This window comes from Sinohyriopsis cumingii, chromosome 1 (genome assembly GCF_028554795.1).
Source record: "Sinohyriopsis cumingii isolate HCF-2022 chromosome 1, ASM2855479v2, whole genome shotgun sequence".
Classification (NCBI taxonomy): Eukaryota; Metazoa; Mollusca; class Bivalvia; order Unionida; family Unionidae; genus Sinohyriopsis; species Sinohyriopsis cumingii.
Genome location: NC_142961.1, coordinates 30,864,675 through 30,870,674, shown reverse-complemented (window position 1 = coordinate 30,870,674; position 6,000 = coordinate 30,864,675).

The following is a 6,000-nucleotide window of genomic DNA, read 5'->3' as shown; positions in this document are numbered from 1 at the left end:
TGTGTAAGATTCCGAATGTACCATTATTTAGTATAACAATTTTTTAATTTATGACAACAGACGCGCGAATGTTTTTTTTTGCGTAATCATTTTTTGTCTGAACATAACAAACATTTAGACAAAATCATATACATATATGAACGACAAAATTATAGTATCAATCAAAACACATCTTGAAAATTTACACAGTAAATACTGTCTCAGTTTGATGGACCCGGAAAAACTAACTAACATGTACGAACGCGTAAAAGAGTTGCGTGACAATCTCGCAGAAGGAACGCGCGTCTACTACGAGAAAGAGATCGAACATTATGTCTGGAGAGACAGAGAAGGATTTGTTGTGGCGAACTTGCAAGATTTACACAAACTCGAAAATAAACTTTACGAATTAGAAATGATAGATAAACGTATGCGCAATACCAGCCAAGAAATAGAAATCTCAGAGTGGGAAATCCTTAAAATGCTTACAACACAGTGTGAAATTATAATTGTTAGATATAATCAAATTCACGAGATTGAACCGTTATATAAGATACTCGATAAAATCAAACTTAAATTAAGAGATCGTATACGTGTATTTGATAAACGTTTTAAGATTTTTATCGAGAAGGTCAATGCCCCTGAACATTATGGAAAAATTTAGTGGAATGTGATTCTGCAACATTGATAATTTAAATTTTTAATTTATAGCCGGAAATTTATGGCAGCAGACGCGCAAATATTTTTTTTTTGTACCTTGATAAAAACCTTGGTTTTCGAAAAGGGACGCAGGAAGCAGCAGGGAGGGCATGCCTCCGAATTGTCACCGACAATCGCGCATTTTTCCTTCGACGCGACAAAGAAAAGAAAACTTACCAGCGATAAGGGTAAACGAAGTTGTTTTACGCTGTAGGAAGGCTTAATTTGACGAAATATGAATGAATCAATTAGAGGCGGTTCGCCCTCCCTGCTGCTAAAGAAAAATAATGCTTGTTCAGTGAGTAGGATTTCTATCCATGTTGACAAGACCGTTGTTAAACGTGGCTGCTCATTTGTTATGATTGATTTCTGGACCACTTTATGGAGGAGTGCCGAGATATTGACGAAAACGATATAAAGAATATCTTGTCTGGAAAGACATTGCACTTGTACGTTTGAATCGTATGGAAGGAAGAAAACTCACTTTAGTTCCATACCAACGATGGATGGAACTATATTGTTGATACGAACAACGGATATTTACCATCTAATCCTAATCTCACCGAAATATCAGTTACAATAAGAATTTACAGTCATTGATGAATCGAACTGATTTGTCAGAAACTGAAAAATTGCAAGGGTACTGACAATTATTGGACCTGTCGCACTTTTCCGGAATCTGGAAAGCGGGTAAACCATGCAGTTAAACTGTGGCGGGCGAGGTGTATATTGGTCTAGATAGGATTGAGAAATGGGCATTCATGGGGTTTCAGATTATCTCCGGGTAAAACTACTGGAGTACTATTCATCCTCAAAAATAAAATTCGTATAGGACCACTGATATTATCACCTAAGCAATATATTAATTAAATTAATAAGAATGATATTCGATGAGCACCTTTCATGAAGCGGACACAGAGATAAACTAGTTAGAACATGTGGAAAAGACCTTAAACTCTTGAGGAACCTAAAAGAAATCGATCCAGAAAGGGGCAACCAGGACACACTGCTCACGTTATATCGGACATTAATTTTTTAGAAAATAGATTACGAATGCCACAAATATGCCTCGGAAAAGCCAACACTATTAAAGAAAATTTGTACAATTCAATACCAAGCTCTAACTATCTGCGCCGGCGCACTCAGAAGAACTTCCACTGAAGAACTGAATATATGGAAGGGAACCACCCCTAAAGGCTGAGACAAGAAGACCTACTCCTGAGGTACGCGGTTCGGTTCTTAATGACCGGTCGCACGCTACCAGGACTGTCATCTAGAGGTATATTAAGTTTTTTAGACATAAACTGGTCCACGCTGTAATCCAGGGAGAAATATCACGCCGGGCGCAAGACTGCCCGATAACAGCTCAATTTATCCGTAAATGTTTTGCGTGATAAACAAATCTATTAAATGGATTAAAAATACAGCAGCAGGGAAGTTTAACAGACCATTGTGAACAGACAAAATAAAGCTTCCTACGAGAACTTTCTCCGTAGAAGCCTCAGAAAGCAGAAATAACGCCTTCTACGGAGATCAATTTTCATGCATTTCAGACCGGATGCATCAGATAGTCGCGCCGGTGTGTCAATAAATATTAGCGTCCAAGACAGGAAAAATAAATCCCGGAGAAGATCTTAGGGAAAGTTTTTTGTTAATTTTTTTGTTGCAACGCGGGGGGTGCTTTTTCATGAATAAATTTTATCAAGACCAATTCGATACCGACTGCGTGGATCATGAAGATTGATCGTAATAAAACCGTGCGGTGTTGCCTGAGCGCGGCTGAACAAATTTTTAAACTTATTTATGTCCATGTCGCCGTTGCACCAAGTCTGATGAATATTTCTCAGCGTGTGCGTGTCTACGCCATTAAATACCGATAAAATATTACAATTGTCCCTGATCACCTTTGGAATCTGCGTATATCTCTGTGTCACGTAAATAACATCGGTGTTCTTGTGTCTGCCATGCGAGAATATCCTAGCCGGGTTGGTCTGCTTGTCCAGCATAACATCATCGAATACAACAAGATTATTAACATCACCGTCCAAATTCTCCACGGATGGAGCTTCATTGATGTCTGTGATGAATTCGATTGTGCCTTCGTCGGTATTATCGCTGAATTCTTTTAGCACTTGGTAACATCGCTGATCGTCAACGGATGGTGCAACCAAATACAATTTGTCCCATTTCAGCCATCGCATGATCAAATTCAATAACAATTGCGTCTTACCAGATCCGGATGGGCCAATTATTATCATTCTAATCGAATTCGGTAATGCCGGGTGATGTTTTATCTGCTCGCGTCGTTTCGTGGCCGAAAAATCAATTACATTCATGTTACTAAAATACATGGATCTATATTGTGTTAAGTGCCGCACGCACACAGCTACGATAAATCCGACTGAAATCGTCACACGTAACAACAGGAATGCGATCTCAGGAGAATGCGAAGTTTGCAAGACACGCAAGTTCAGATTTGTAAAAAAAAACTAGAACCGGAGGAGATATTGCCGCCTCCTTGTCAAATCTACCCGGAACTCCCTGGGCAAAATATCCCGGAGAAAAGCATCTGCCAGGATACAATTATTGTGGACCCGGAACGAGGCTCGATATCAGACTCGACGATAATAACCAACCAAAGCAAGGTGAAGATCCGGTAAACGCTATCGATAAAGCTTGCTATGATCACGATCTCGCATATCGCAGCGGAGATTTACAACAAAGGCATCTCGCTGATATCAAGCTAATTCACGCATTAGACGCGATTCCTAATAAAAGTTTCAAAGAGAAATTAGCAACTTGGCTGGTAAAAGGCGCGATGAAAGGTAAATTAGTACTCGGCGCTGGTAAATAATAATGGAGCAGATATATTATTCTCCGCGTGGATTCTGGCGAGGAAAATCAGCAATTGCCAAACTCGCCAAAGCCGCCAAAGTAAAACAATCCGTCGCTGAATCGTGGCTATCGAAACAGGCAATTTGGCAAATATATCTTCCTCCGCCTAAAAAATACCGTACGCGAGTTTCACTGTCAGCGTCCCTAATGAGGTCCATCAGGCGGATCTAATGTTTCTTCCTCACGATACCGTTGACGGAGTCACGTACAAATATGTCCTGACAGTCGTTGATATCGCTAGCAGGTATAAAGAAGCAGAGCCATTATCGAATAAAACAGCAACGGAGATCGCTAAGGCGTTTAGCGAAATTTATTCCCGATCCCCGTTGAAATGGCCGAATCTTCTCCAGGTTGATCCGGGTCGAGAATTTCTTGGTGCGGTTACTTCACTGATGAAAAAGAATAATGTTAAAATCCGTCGCGGTATTGTAGGTGTTCATCACAATGAAGCTATCGTCGAAAGATTCAACAAAACGCTCGCAGAACGATTATTCGGATACCAATACGCGCGTGAATTTATTCAAGATAATCGATCTCACGATTGGATATCAAGATTGCCTCATGTGATTAACGCGTTAAATAATGAGACGACTCGAACAATAGCAATGAAGCCTGCAATTGCAATTACAAAATCGAATATACCACTAAAGCGAGATTCCACAATTCAGCCTGTACTAGGTAGCGTCACGGTCAGATATTTATATAAGCAAGGCGAGGCTGAAGGAGGAAGAAAAAGAGCAACCGATCCAATCTGGAGCGTTACAACACACAAAATATCAGCCGTGACAAGATCGTCAGGAAGACCAGCGATTTATATCCTAGATTCGTTAGCGCCTCAACGCGGATTTACCAAGGAAGAATTGCAAATAGTACCAGAAGATACTCAACTACCGCCAGCGTCACTTATGTGATTTACTCGAATTCGTCCTAGTTGAGATAATTTTCTTACTCTCGACACGGCTAAATACACTAAATTTGACCAGGAAATTCTATCATCGACGATCCAAACTTGACCATCTACGGTCAATCCCTGCGACGAGTGTATCGTTGTTGCGTATCCTAGTTTCCACGGTGATTTTTCTGCATTTATCGCGTCATTAACGAGATTAATATCAACAAAGATAATATCGTTCAAGACCAAAATCTTTTCCTCTCCGCATGGCAAAATAATATTAATATTTTGTTTTCTAGTATTGGCGGGCCTGTAGCATAACGGTACCTGCAACGTTGGAAATTTCTCGCAATGCAGCTTGAATAGCATTTCCTGAATAATATCACGAATAATTTTCCTACTAGCAACGATCAGATGATCGGGACGCCACAAATTTAGAAAATCGCTCATCGGAGTCTCGTCGATTATTCTTCTCATAACGTCACACTGAATTTTATTCGGTTGTAATCGAATCAATTTTTTGAATTCGGTCAGTAAAATATCCGTCGATCTATAATCGGCGTCGATTTCCTCATAATAGTCAACGAAGTTTCTGAGCCATTCGTGAGGAGATTCGCCATCGATAGGATCAGGTTGGCCGTGATCACCACACATTACCACGGCGGTATTTTTCCCTTCCAACCAAGCTAAGATCGATTTTAAAATATCTAAATTCACCGTGCAAATCTCATCAAATATTATAATCTTGTTGATATATTTGTTTCCCATGCGTGCCGAATCCCATGATCCACCGCTGTACTTGAAATAACTGTGATACGTGCAAGAATTAACTCCGCGTTGTTTTATTTCTCGCGCTAATCTGTGAGTTGGAGTCAACACAATCATATCGGAGTTTGCAAATAAATTTATTGCTCTCGTTGTTTTACCGCTACCGCCAGGCCCATTTAGGTAAACGAATTTACTGCGTGAAATTGGGTCAAATGCAGATGCGGCCTTGGAAGATTCTTCAAATCTACCTCGGTGGAATTCATCGCGATCTTTAACATCGGCGTCTTCACAATAATCTAGAATATCCTCGTTTTTTATCCTCCAAGTTCCCCATGAACTTCCATCGGTGATTAAATTTTCCAGCCTACATTGGTATTTTTTATCGATATAAAATGAATCCGTCGCGACTCTTACCGCGATATCAGAAAATTTATTTATCAGCGACAGCAAATTTATGCTTACATAAGCGAGCATCGACGATCGTAAATGCGTATACTGTGCTGATTCTCCGTCAAGGTAGCTAATCACGGTACCTAACTTCGCTCCATCGATGATAATATTCTCTCTGTTGCAGAATATTCCTCGCGATACCGTATCGGCGATTATAAAATCCATCTCGGCATCGTTGATAAATAATCTAGCGTGCCGGTGTTTATGATCAACGGATCCACCTTGAGTAAATTTACCGATTATTTTTCTTCCGATATCTTTCGCGTTGTCACAATCTGTTGGCAACCACACCTCGATCTGTTTTCTGTAGGATATAA